We start from the raw sequence: 15269 nt of genomic DNA, 5'->3' as shown, positions 1-15269 counted from the left end.
AACTCAACTTTGGTGTTTGGGAGGATCTTCGACCGCACTATTGTGGCTGGAGGTTGAGTTCGACCGCTCTGAGAGGTTTTCACCAAAAACCAAATATGTTAGTATAATACAAATTGCAAGTTTGAAATTTGTGAACTTGAGCCATTTCGCTAAAGCATGATGAAGGCTTGGGGGTGCTCATGATATTGAGCAATATATTATAGTGAAGACAGATTAAAATGCCCAAAAGGGGCTTCATATGTGGTATTCCATTTCATGCAAGTGATTTCCTATGAAGTATATTCTTAGGTCGTGTAGCCACTAGGATTCTCATGGAATGTTGAGGAGTTTTACAAGGAACCAGATCAATTTTGTTCTTGTGGATGCATACATAGCAAAGTAGTAATCTATCACGAGAGAAGTGAGTCATAGTGGGCGGGTAAAGGAGCTTGAGCTTGCCCACAAGTCTGCTACAACTAGTTGTCATTGCCCACCCTGGGCAGTGCCTAGGAGGGACTATTGCCCACTATGGGGTCGAGGTGGCTGGTAAAGTAGGTCATCGTGGCAAGTAGGTGGTCTAGTAGACCACCATTGTGACCGAGGAGGGTGTTGAGGGGGCACACCCCATGTTTCACCCATGGTTGAGAAGGGTGGCTGTGCAACTTTCTGCCACCTATGTGCACAATGAGATATGGCGCTCGCCACTATGATGAGACTTTGTGGCCAAAAGACATCTCACTTATGATCGTAGGGTCTACTACTAGTGGGCCCGCCAGCCCACAATGAGTGGGCAAGGTGGGACTCAATCGTGTGCACACTCCATGCACATGGTTCGTGCAGTGAACGTTGCCTCCATGGTCGAGGACCATTTCGGTGGCACCGCATGTCCAAGTGGTGACCATTGAGACCCCTAATTAACTCATGGCTAGTTGCCATGAGTCTTACGAATGCACGTTATGTGCATGGCCTCCCAGGCCAAGACACCGCCTTGCATGACCGTAGCGGTTAGGGATAGTTGAGGTGGAGATAGAAGACTCCAACAATCCACTTGGTGGCCGCCCAGACCTTTTCTGGTCCCTTGGTGAGTGGCAAGGAAGCCCCAATGGTTTGCATGTTAGATGAGCACGGTCGTTGCAATCAGGGGATGGGGGTGTGTGGGTCGACGACCACCCTAGTAGATGTAGAGGTCTCCAATGGCCAGCATGGTGGTTGTCAATGCCTCTGTTAGGCCCACAGTGGGTTAGGCTAGGGCTGGGCTCCGACTCTGTCGGAGTCGGAAAGCCCAACTCCGACCTCCGACTCTGACCAAAGTCGAAGATCAAGTTGGGATCTGACTTTGACTCTAAATTAGAGTAGATTCCGACTCCGATTGGAGTTGTCAGAGTCGAAGTAGAGGGTCAGAGCTCTAATAGGAGTTGAATGAAAGAACAAAAAAAAAAAAAAAAAACAGAACAGATGAAAATCCCAACAAAGAACATTCCACAATTCACAACTTGTTTTCTCTTTTGCAACCCAATGTCAAAATCTCCGAACAAAGAACATTTCACAAAAAATAGATTTTCGCATCCTAACAAATAACAGAAATTATAAAAAATAACATAAATTATAAAAAATAATAGAAACAGATTCACAGAAGATTTTCGCATCCTAGGGTTTTTTATTACAACAGACTATAGAGGAAGACAAGCGTAGTGTAACAAGTCCACCCTGGTAGCTCCTTAATGCGGTGGAGAAGAGAGGGCTACTGATCGTGAGAAGCGACGGGAATAGGTTAAGAATGAAACCCTAACCCATGTGTAGTGGAACTTGAGCATATTCAAAACTGAATTGAAGATTTTAGTTGACTTAGGGAATTTGTGAGAAAACAAATGAGGAAGTGAGAAAAAATGGCAAGAGAGAAAAGATAGGCTTTCGGTTCTAAGAAAATGATGGAAGAGGTGAGAAACGGTGTAGGGTTTCGACCTGATTCCTGAAGGCTGAAGAGATAAATATATAGGAGGCTGAAATGAAGTCGTCTTGAACTTTTGAGGGTTTTTATAAAAGAAACTTGGCAAAATACACCATCTTGTACATGGGGAGGCTCGAATGCTGGTCAGTTAGTTGGCAAAACACTGCATCGCACCATTAGGCCACTCAACTACTTGTTACTTATGTTACAATATTAAATATATTAAGTCTAAGTGTCAGAATTCAGAGTCGGAGCTCGGAGCCAATATGGACTCCGGATTCCGACTAAGGCTCCGACTCCGACTTCCGAAAATTCTGACTCTGTCGGAGTTGGAGCCTTGTCGGAATTCGGCCAGAGTTCGGAGCTCGGAAATTTTTCCAACCCCTAGGCTGGGCAGAGTGGCCCTCTTCGGTGCTCTGTGTGCATCCAGTATGCAGCATGCATGCCATGCATGGTGGAGATGCCCCTTAGTGCATTGTGCATTTTAAGTGCAAAGTGCACAGTGTATAACCAGGCTTTGGGTCCTTCCATATATATATATATATATTATATAATTTGTGCTAACAAAATTGATGAAATAAAATAATAGTTGAAGGGTCGAGGAAGTTATCTCATGTTTTTTGGAGAAGATCTCGTGAGTCGGAGAATCATCCTCCTACTGTTACAGGAAATAATGAAAAGTTGTATCTCATAAATGGTGCCAACTGTTAATAGATAAATTTGCACAAAAAACTAGAATGGAGAAAAGAATGATCCTCGGCCCATGTTGATGATTAAGGTTTCGATACGATGCTCTTCACGTTTATTCATGAAATAAATAATCAATAAGCAAATAAAAATAAATAAAGAGTGACACAAATATTTATTTGGTTCGGTATAATGCTTATGTCCATAGGTTGTTGGGATAAAATTCACTATAATGGGTGATTTTACAATCTCTTATAGCCTCGTATATCTTACAATACGATAGAGAAATTTAGTTTATGCGTAGAGAAGTTGTGGTGAGTCTAAGCGTAGGGAGTTTCTGTGGAGAACCTATGCAGAGACATTATGTAGAGGGTTTGTGGAGTGTCTTCATCTTATATAGAGGTCTATTTACTTTGAGTGATTAAGTTCAACTTACCTTAGAAAATATTTTCCTTTTAGAAGTCTAAGTTTCTTTTCTTTCAAGAGTTTGAGTCTTTCTCCCTTTAGGAATCTGAGTATCTTTACTTATCCCTTCTTAGCCTTATCTCTTAATCTGTAGGGGTCAAATTAGTGGCCAATAATTTAGCCTCGAGATAATTCCAAAAATCAAGCCAAGAGATTGATAATTCAATGCTAACTCCTTAATCTTCAAATTTTGATTAAATACCTCATTTTCTTTCCTCTTTTTTTTTTTTCCACTGTTTTTTTATCTTACTAATGGAAAACCTTACAAATTTTTCTTTACATAAAGGGAGAGAGACTGATAATTACGTGGGTGTATATATATAAATATGAGAAATATTTTAATCACAAAAATTTACATAAAAATAATCTCATAAACTTATATAACTTGATATGGTTTGTTATATTATAAATTTGTTTTTAATTTTTTTTTTTTATTTTAAACAAAAAGGATTTTTTATTCATCAAACTCAAACATTACAAATTTGAATCAATCCAAATAGATTGGGAAATACATTCCGGATTTGAGTCCCACCAAATAATAAGATCATCAAGGTTCCATGCAAACGAAGCCAATGCATGAGCAACTCCATTAGCTTCCTGTCCCTTATGATGAAGAGACCAAGTTGGATACCTTTGAAACAAGTTTTTTATCTCTTGAACCAAGCCACCCCCACAAAGTTGTAGAATATCCTTCCATTTCCAATTCTTGGACTGCTAACAAGGCATCAGAGTCTACTCTTAGTTCTGTAATTCCAAGAAGTATACACAGTTGCAAGCCCTTAAGATAGCTAGAAATTCAATCTCCAATGGATCGTCCATAGCAAGTTCTGATTTACTAGTAGCAAATAGGACATTCCCTTCATGATCACACATCATAGCACCAACACCAGACTTACATTGAACACTAAATAAAGCGCCATCAACATTGAGTTTCAACACACCTGTAGGGGGAGGTTGCCAATTGCACTTGTATTTCTGTTTAGTCTTTATAGCCTCTGATGTTGCATTATGTTCCTAGTAGAGAGTAAAAGCATGGTCCATGACTTACTGAGTTGATAGAATATTTCTTGCATATATTCTTTGATTTCTTCTATACCAAAGTCCCCAAGCTAGAAGGAACAACCTCTCCAATTCTCCTGCTGTTCTTCTTTTGATAACAGATATAGCCATGTGTGTAAACTGCATCCTAGTTGTTGCTTCTTTCTTTGAAGGAAAAAACTGCTTGACACCAATGACATCTAGCCTCTTTTATTACTCTTCTAGTCTTTAGATTCTTAAAGGTTGGAAGGATATTTTTACACACTCTCCATGCAAACACCTTGATTCTTTGAGGAGCATGCATTTTTCAAAGGTGCTTCCATAACAGTTTGTCATCTGCAACACTTGAACTTTTGGCCTTCTTTCTAGTTTGCTCCAAAGAACTGAAAAAAACATAAGCACTTTTTACATTGAAAACCCCACTCTTCTCATGCTCCCATATAAGTAAGTCAAGCATATTATCTTATGGCAATCTTATACTTAGCACTTCATTTGCCTCTCTTGCTGGCAGCACACTTCTTACCTTTTCAATATCCTAGCTGCTTTGATCCTCCTTGATAAGAGATGCCACCATCTGTAAATCAGTTGTAGGAGGTATGTTGACCAAATTAGCTAGCAGCTTATGGTTTGGAAGCTAATAATAAATCCATATATTGATAGACAGACCATTGCCAACCCTCCATCTACAGCCTTTTAATAAACTATGCTTTGTTTCCCATATGCTTCTCCACACATAAGAAGGATTAGCACTCATTCTAGATTCTATAAAACTAGATGTTGGAAAATATCTAGCTTTAAAAACCTTATGAAGAAGGGTGGAATCCTCATTCATTATCCTCCAACCCTGCTTAGCTAGAAGAGCCTTATTGAAAGTTTGAATACATTTGAATCCCACTCCTCTATCCAGTTTTGGCTCACATAGCTTCCTCCAATTGACCCAACTTAATTTTATCTCTTCTTTTCTTTGACCCCACCAGAAACTAGCCATCAATCATTTGAGATCTAAACATAGTGACTTAGGTAATTTAAAGCAACTCATAGTATAAGTAAGAATGGAAAGGGCCACAACTTTCAACAAAACTTCTTTCCCTCCTTGTGATAAGAGTTTTTATTTCCAGCCTTATAATTTAGACCAAACTCTATGTTTTAAAACATAGAATGCTCGATATTTACCTCTTCCAACCATAGGTGGCAACCCTAAGTATTTATCATATTGCTGGAAATGAGTAACACCCCAAAACTGCATGATCTCCATTCTTTGAGCTGAGGGCACATTATGACTAAACATCATAAAAGTCTTTTCTCCATTAATCTTCTATCCAGAGGCTTTCTCATAGATATCAAGTCTATGTTGCAAGGTTAAACAAAATTGCATAGTAGCTCTACAAAACAAAACACTATCATCTGCAAACAAGAGATGATTTAGCTTAGGAGCCCCTCTACATACTTAAACTCCTTCAATTTGTTGATGCACATTTTCCTTATCCAGCAATGTTATAAGGCCCTCAGTACACAGTAAAAAGAGATAGGGAGAAATGGGATCTCCTTGTCTCAATCCACGAGTTGGGACAGTTGGTCCCTTAGGCTCACCATTCACAAGAATTAAAAAAGAGACAGTTGTGACACAAAACATCACCAACTGAATCCACCTTGAACTGAAACCCATATGCAACATCACCATTTCAAGAAACTCTCACTCAATTCTATCATAAGCCTTGCTCATATCTAACTTCAAAGACATAAAACCATCTTTTCCCCTTCTCTTCCTTCTTAGAAAATGCACCGTTTCATAGGCTACTAATACATTATCCGTAATTAATTTACTTGGAACAAAAGCTGTTTATGATGGTGAAATAACAGCAAGTAAAAATAGCTTCTATTAGCTAAAACCTTGGAGATCAACTTATAAATGACATTATACAAGCTAATAGGCCTATAATCAGAAACAAACTCAGTCATTTTCTTTTTAGGAATCAAAGTAACAAAGGTATGATTAATCTCCATAGGAAAGGAACCACTGTTAAGGGCATTCAACACTGCGTCAGTGACATCAACTCCAACAACAGACCAGGATTTTTGATAAAAAATAGGGGTCATACCATCTGGTCCAGGTGATTTTGTTGGATGCATTTCATCTAGTGCTCTCTTCACCTCATCAGTTGTAAAAGTTGCATCAAACTATTCCAACATTTGGGTATCTACTCTATCATTTGGATCTTACAGAAAATCCATATTGCCTTAACTCCCCAGCAGTAGTAAAAAGAGTCTGAAAGTACTCAGTAATGACCCTATCTCTTGCATCATCAGTTTGCCATCTTCCAGTTGAGTCCTTGATCCCTTTTATCTAATTCTTCTTCTTCCTTTGAGATGCTTTATGATGGAAGAAACATGAATTCTTATCTCCCTCAGCTAACCACAGAACCTTTGATCTTTGTTTCCACATGGTCTCACTTCTTTGCAACCATTGTTGAACCTTTTGTCGTGCCATTTGAATTTGTTGCCTATTAAGAGAAAGAGGATCAGCCTGATGAGCTAATCTGAGCTTTTCCTTAGCCGTATGTAGATTCCTCTGCACATTACCAAAGTTGGATCTATTCCACACTGACAATTTTTCACTACAGCTCAATCTTCCTCATTATAGTATTCAGTTCCCTCCTTCCTTCAACTTCCTTCCAGGCTTCATCAACAACTTGTTTACAGCCAGAAGCTTCCACCCACATTGCCTCAAAATGAAACAATTTCCTTCTTGGTCCCTTTTGCACCTCTTCAGACAATTTTAAAATTATAGGCATATGGTCAGAATGAGCAACTACCCCATAGATAACCATAACCATTGGATAAAAAGAATGCCACTACAAATTAGGAAAGCATCTGTCTAGCCTTTCACTAATCGTATGGCTCTCTTCCCTTCCATTACACCATGTAAATGGATTACCTCTAAACCCCAAATCATCCAATTGACATTCTTCAATGACATATCGAAAGGCCTTCAGTTGTCTGTCTGGTTTAGCTCTTTTACCACTCTTTTCATCATTACTCATAATCTCATTGAAATCTCTCAAAAGAACCCATCCTATATTAGGAGGAACCTTTAGAGACCTCAACAAATACCATGATTCACTTCTTCACTCACCTCTGGTTGACCATAAAACCCAGTCAACCACCATGAGTCACCATTTACACCTTCCTCAATCACTTTAGCATGAACATGAGACTTAGAGAAACTTTGAACTTCTACTCTATATTGCTTCTTCCAATACAATGCTATCCCCCCACTCCTCCCATCACAACTAACAGCTAAACAGCAAAAAAAAGCCAGCTTATACTTCAATCTTTCTATTGCTCGAGAATGTAACCTTATTTCTTGTAAAAATAAAATCTTAGGTGCTTCTTTTCTGACCAAGTCAGATAGGATCTGAATTCCCAGTGAGTTCCCAAGCCCACAAGAATTCTAGCTTATAAAACTCATTGACCACTGTCGATCTCAATTGCTTATTACCCCTCCTATTTTGAGGTTCCTTTTCAACATGCACACCAACATCATTAGATAAAATTGACAACTTACACTTTTTATTCTCACCAACATGTAGAGTACCACCAGCACTCTCCTTCACGGATCTCTTCCTCTTAACATCCTCATCAACTTGCACAGAAGACTGTACCAGTATATCATAGGAGGATGCTCTAGCTCTTTTCTTCCAAATACTTCTAGTGTACCTTCTCTGCAAAGACTTAGTTTGTACAGGTACGACATCATCCAGCTGAGCTTCATTTCCATGAATAGGCTTAGCAATAGCTCATTCGATAACCTCAGAAAGCCCAGGAGTAGGCCTAACAACATGCCCAATATGAGATGGTCCATCAAGCCCAAGATCACCACTTTTTTTCACGTGTACCTCCACCACTCCTTTAGCTCCAATATTATCAATTACAGCCATTACAACATGAGGAACTCCTTGCTGTCCATAACAGTTAGTAACTGATACATTCTGAAAACTGTCGTGAGTTACAGTTGTAGATGTGCCTGAAGGTATGCTATCCTCATAATTGAGCATTGAAGAGGGACATACGTTGCATTTATGATCTTAATGTGCTTAGCACCACCAACTGCCACCATGTTCTGCTCCTGCACCAACTTTTGAACTTTGATCATGCGATAGCTCCCACTCCTTTTAAAATTTGACTCTGCTTGCAGCCAAGCACCAAATTGAGGTGAAGATTGAGGTTCCATTTGGCAACTAGCACTTTCATGAATAATTCTACCACATGTAAAATAGAAATGAGGGAGATTCTCAAATTGTACAGGACACCAAACCTTAGCACCCTGCACAGTGAATGTCCTTCCTCAAGCAAGTGGCTTCTTCAAGTCAATCATAATTTTTTAACTCTGTGACAGCTACCCCAGCCAACCTTATCAGTATCGACATCCACTTCCAGTACCTCACCAATGGAACCACCCAACTTGATACCATAATCCCTATTTATACCAAAGAAAGGAAGATTATGGAATTGCACCCAAAAAGGTGCCACATCAAACTTCAATGCATGAACTGGAGTAATGCCATCAAATGAAATAATCACAAATAATTGACCATAAAAAAACCATGGCCTTCCTACTTCTATTCTTTCCATATCGGCATGAGTTGCAAAACTCATCACAAACACATTCCTTCTAACCTCCTTTAACACAATAGGTTTACTAAGGTGCCAAATTCTTGCCATAGTCTATTCAACAACCTGCTTTCCCAACTGTCGATCACACCAAGTTTTTCCAATCAAACTCAAATCATCCTTACTCTTCACCACAAAGACATCCACCTCCTCCAGCACAATAGAGGCATCTTCTTCTTCACTCAATCGAAGATTACTCCACAAATGTTGCAACCCTTCCATCATAGATGAAAACCCCTGAGGGTGAAAACAAAAAAACCCTGCAAGGATTGCACACCACCTCTAAATTCTCACAAGACAGAAACTTTGAGAGAAACTAGAGAGAAGACTCATGGTACACTTTAAAAACATGTTGTTTGTAGAAATTATAAAGTTATTTTTATTGTAAAATAGATCTGACGGATTATATAAAAGCATGTGTTATGTGTGGATCTGGGTTGAAGATACAATCAGCAGGCAATGGTTTTTAACAGACTGTGATACGGTGTGTTTTGATATGGTGAAATGATGTGCAGCAAGGGATGGGAGTAATGAAACGGTGTGCAGTGGGGAAAAGTATTGTCGTGCGAATTAATTGGTTGAGTTTAATAAAACGATTTGTTTTGCATTGTTATGTGGAATAAGCCATTACGACACCGTTTTATGTTTTACGTTTTAGGGAAGCTTTGTAGTCTGTTAGTTAATTCTGTTACTTCTTCCTATAAATAGAGTTAGTCATGGTTGCAGAAAGAGATCGACCATTTTACTTGTGATATTGATTTGTAAGGAGCTTGGAGATTGCTCGAAAATCTCTTCCGAATAATATAGAAGCTTGTGATTCTAGTCTAAGTTCTTCTTCCATGATTGTGAGTGACTGTGTTCTGAACCTTTATTCTAGCAGAGATCAGGATTCTAATCGTAACAGAAGTTGAGGATTAAGGAGGTACATTACAATTGGTATCAGTAGTAGGTGATCCTTACCACAGAAAGTGTAATGGCTGAAGGTACGCGTGGAGCACTTAAAGGCCAACAAGATGCCTCTCAGAAACACCAAGAGATGGTGCAGAAACAACTTGAACATCATCAACACACTATTACAGGAATAACAGAAAGGTTAGATCAAGTTTCTGACATGTTGAGATATGTTGTTGAGATTGTGAATGCTTTATATCGAAATGATAGGGAGGTGTCTAGAGAAAGAGATCATGTGCCTAGAAATCATGAGGATAGAGGTGGTTTTCAGAAGAGTTTTAGGTTGAAATTTCCACATTTCAGTGGTACTGATCCTGCGGGATGGATCTTTAGGGCTAATCAATATTTTGATTGCTTTTGCCATTTCATCAAAAATTAATGGTGGCATCACACCATATGGATGGTGAGGCATTGGTTTGGTACCAAAATGCCTTGAATTCTGGAAAATTTAATTCGTGTGAGACCTTAGTGGTGACAATGCAAAATAGATTTGGACCATCGGTATTTGATGATCCAATGGAGGCCTTGACAAGATTGAAACAGACTAGTTCTATTGGGTTGTATACCACACAGTTTGAGGCATTGTCTAATAGGTTAAAAGGCTTGTCCGAAAGAAATAAAATGAGCTATTTTATCAGTGGGTTGAAAGATGACATAAAAATTCCTATAAAAATGTTTAATCCTTTGAACTTAGGGGCTACCTTTGGCTTGGCCAAGTTGCAAGAAGAGTATGTTTTATCTTCAAGGAAGTCTTAGAGGACCAATGGTCATTATGCTGATAAGTGGCCAATTTATCAAGTTGGACTTAAAGATTTCACTGATGAAGGCAATAAGAATTTTCCTCTCTTAAAGAGGGTGAATTCTTCTCAGATTGATGAGAAGATGAGGAAGGGTTTATGTTTTCATTGTGAGGAGAAATGGAACCCAAATCACACTTGTGAAAAAACCAAAGTGTATTTCATTCAAGCTGATTCTGAGGAATTAGACAAATCAGATAATGAAGACCCTTTGTGTATTGAGGATAGCCAATCTGTTCCTATAGAGGTTGATACTTTGGAAGTGATTGTCAATGCTATTTCTGGGTCTATCAGTGTAAATGCTATGAGATTGCATGGTTGTGAAGGCTCTTGTGCTGTTGAAATCCAAGTAGATTCTGGGTGCACACATAATTTTGTGGATCCTTTAGTGGTCCAGGATGATAAATTGACTGTTCACAAAGACTCTAGTTTGCAAGTTAGAGTAGCCAATGGGGAAAACTTTTGAGTCAAGGCAGTGGGGTAGAGGTTTTCTATTTCCTTCCATGTGTTAGCTTTGGGAGGTTGTGATGTAGTCCTCGGGGTTCAATGGTTAAAAACTTTGGGCTCTATCACTTGGAACTTTGTAGATATGTCTATGCAGTTTGAGTGGGGTGGTCAGATGGTGAGCTTGCAAGGCTTAACTTTTGCCAGTATACATATGATGTCTGGTGTTAAGGGCTTTAAGTCACAATTTGTGAATAAACAAGGCTGGTTTTTACAGATGATGCCTGTTGAACAGCAACCTGTTGAAGTTTCTGTGGAAGGTCCAATGGCTGACTTACTTAAGCAATTTAGTGATGTATTTGCTGAACTTGTTAGGCTGCCTCCAAGGAGAGCTTTTAATCACCCAATTAATCTCAGGGAAGGGGCTTCTCCTGTTTCAATAAGGCCATACAGGTACCCTCATTACTAGAAATCTGAGATTGAGAAGATTGTCCATGAATTGTTGCATTCTGGTGTAGTTAGACCTAGCCAGAGTCCATTTTCCTCACCTGTGTTGTTGGTTAAAAAGGCTGATGGCACTTGGCGTATGTGCATAGATTATAGATCCCTAAACCATGAAACCATAAAAGATAAATTTCTAATTCCTGTGATAGATAAATTACTTTATGAATTGTTTGGGACTAGAATCTTTTCAAAGCTGGATTTAAGAGCTAGTTACCACCATATTCATGTGAGGGATGAGGATATTCCAAAGACAGCTTTCCGAACTCATGAGAGCCATTATGAATTTCTAGTGATGCCATTTGGACTCATTGATGCGCCTACCACATTTCAAGGTTTAATTAATCATATTTTCAAGCCTTTTTTTAAAAGGTTTTTTTTTATTTTTTATTTTTTTTTAATGATATCCTCATATATAGTAAAAATGTTATTGACCATTTGTTGCATGTAAAGACTGTTTTGAGTACATTGAAACAACATACTCTGTATGCCAAAATGTCAAAGTGCAAGTTTGGTGTACTTGAGATTGAGTATTTGGGCCACATTATATCTGGGAAAGAAGTACAAATAGATCCAACAAAGACTGCAGCTATGCTTAATTGGCCTGTTCCTAAAACCTTGAAGTTTTTGAGAGGTTTTTTGGGGTTGACAGGCTACTACAGGAAGTTCATCCGAGGGTATAGTTCTATAGCAGCTCCTTTGATAGATTTATTAAAAGAAAAAATTCTTTTTGCTGGAATGATAAGGCTACTATGGCATTTGAATTATTAAAAAGTGCTGTTAGCAGTCCTCCATGTTGAGGTTGCCAGATTTCACTAAAATTTTCACCATAGAATGTGATGCTTATAGGGTAGGTCTTAAAGCAGTCTTGATGCAAGTGTCTCAACCAATAGCCTTTTATAGTAAAGCTTTGAAGGGAAAAGCTTTGCTATTATCAACCTATGAAAAGGAGCTGTTGGCCTTGGTTTCTGCTGTTCAGAGATAGAGACCTTATCTGTTGGACCATCCCTTTAAAATCAAGACTGATTAGTAGGATTTAAAGTTCTTGGTGGAACAGAAAATTGGTACGGAGGCACAACACAAATGGGTGTCCAAGCTCATTGGTTATGATTTCACAAATTCACAATAGACTATAAAAAGGGCAAAGAGAATCTGGTTACCGATGCTCTTTCAAGGAAGGATGAAGAAGAACAAGCTCTAATTGCTATAATTTCTTTTCCCACTCCTTTGTGGATTGAAGAACTTAAGCATAGTTATTCCTTCTGCCCAAAATATGTGGATTTGGTTCCTAAATTACAGCAAGGTCAGCAAGGTCCAAAACATTTTTCTACTCAACAAGGGTTGTTACTCAGAAAGAGCAGGTTGGTGATAGTTCCTTCTTCATCTATTTTATCCAAAATACTGCAATATATCCATGACAATCCACAAGCTGGTCATGTGGGTTATCATAAACCACTTCAAATGGCTCGAAGAGATTTCTGGTGGCCTGGTATGAGGAAAGATGTCAGGAAGTTGGTTAAGAAATGTGAAACCTGTTTGGTCAGTATGAGTGAAAATGTGAAGTACCCTGGCCTCTTACAACCTTTAGTAGTCCTTGATTCCCCTTGGCTGGATATATCCATGGATTTTATTGAAGGGTTATCCCTTTATAATGGGTTTTCTATAGTGTTTTCTGTGGTGGATAGATTGACTAAATTTGCTCATTTCTTTCCACTTTCACATCCCTACACAGTTGTTAAGGTAGCTCAATTCTTTTTCAATGGGGTCTTGAAATTGCATGGCTTGCCTCGATCAATAGTTTCAGACAGAGATACAGTCTTCACTAGCTCTTTCTGGAAACAGTTGTTTCACTTACAAGGTGTTTCCTTGGATTTTACTTCTTCATACCATCCTCAATCTGATGGCCAAACAGAGGCATTAAATAAATGCTTGGAGGGATATTTGAGATGTTATTGTAGTCAACAACCAAAGCAGTGGACTTCATGGTTGGCTATGGCTGAGTGGTGTTACAACACTACTCTACACTCTTCCATCAAAATGACTCCATTTGAAGCCCTTTATGGTTATGGTCCCCCTTAACTTCTTTCTTATGTGCCTGGCATTTCCTTGAATGATGCTGTTGATCAACAATTAAAAATAAGGGATGAATTACTAAGGTTGTTGAGGGATAACATAGCACAGGATGAAATTTTTTGCTGATAGGGGTAGAACAGATAGATCTTTTCAGGTAGGTGACTGGATCTTCTTAAGAGTACAGTCTTATAGGCAGAAGACAATGGCTATGCGTCATAACATGAAATTAGCTCCAAAGTTTTATGGCCCATTTCTAGTGCTGCAGAAAGTGGGGTCAGTGGCTTATAAACTTGATTTGCCATCATCTTCCAAGATCCATCCTATCTTCCATGTCTCTTGCTTAAAGAAGAAGCTGGGGCAGCATGTCATTCCTTTACCCACCTTACCTCCAACTGGTTCTAATGACCAATTGCAACTTGAGCCACAAGAGATCCTTGACAGGAGGATGCAAAGGAGAGGTAACCATGTTGTAACTGAGGTCTTAGTGAGTTGGGTGGGGCTTGCTCCTGAAGATTCCTCTTGGGAGTGTTTGTGGAAATTGAGGCAGTTATATTCCCACTTGGTTGGGACTATCTTGTAGATGTGTGGATCTGGGTTGAAGGCCTTGTTGGCAAGTCCTTTAAGAGGGGGAGATTGTTATGTGTGGATCTGGGTTGAAGATACAATCAGCAGGCAATGATTTTTAATAGACTGTGATATGATGTGTTTGGATATGGTGAAATGGTGTGCAGCAAGGGATGGGAGTTAATGAAATGGTGCACAGGGGGGAAAAGCATTGCCGTACGAATTAATTGGTTGAGTTTAATAAAACGATTCGTTTTGCATTGTTATGTGGAATAAGCCATTACGACACCGTTTTATGTTTTACATTTTAGGGAAGCTTTGTAGTCTATTAGTTAGTTCTGTTACTTCTTCCTATAAATAGAGTCAGTTAGGGTTGTAGAAAGGGATCAACTATTTTACTTGTGATATTGATTTGTAAGGAGCTTGGGGATTGCTCGAAAATCTCTTCCGAATAATATAGAAGCTTGTGATTCTAGTCTGAGTTCTTCTTCCGTGATCGAGTCTGTTCATGATTGTGAGTGATTGCATTTTGGACCTTTTTTCTAACAGAGATTAGGATTCTGATCGTAACAGAAGTTGAGGATTAAGGAAGTACATTACAGTATGTTAATTTGTAGAAATAATTTTGTATAGTCCCGCACTCATTTATTCTCAAACTAAACTCAAGTAAGTGCAATAATACAAGTATTAGAAAAATAAAAATAGAATTTTGTTACATATAAGCAAAGTCACGTTCTAATTTATATATTAATACTGATTCTTTCATACTTAAATTTTAAATTAATACTATATTTAATAAAATTTATATTTTATCTGATTATAATAAATTAATATATATATTAATACATAATTATACTTATAATTAAATTTTTTTATAAAAATAACGCAGGATGCGTAGGGAGCAGCCACCCGTGAAGGCCAGGGGAACGAATTGCGAGCTACCCTACGGGCTACGGTAACACGGTTTTCATGGGAATAGAAATCCCCGCTTAAAGAAACTTTTTTGTTCCTTACGGTTTCAATTTTTTTTTTTTTTTTTTTTTAATTTTAAGTTTAGTTTTAAATTTTATTTTATTTTAGATTTTAGTTTTTAAAATATAAACAATTATCTTATATTTAAAATTTTTTTATAGGTTTATGGTTTAACTTTT

The sequence above is a fragment of the Carya illinoinensis genome, chromosome 1 (assembly GCF_018687715.1).
Source record: "Carya illinoinensis cultivar Pawnee chromosome 1, C.illinoinensisPawnee_v1, whole genome shotgun sequence".
NCBI classification, from domain to species: domain Eukaryota; kingdom Viridiplantae; phylum Streptophyta; class Magnoliopsida; order Fagales; family Juglandaceae; genus Carya; species Carya illinoinensis.
Note: the sequence above shows the minus strand (reverse complement) of the source record.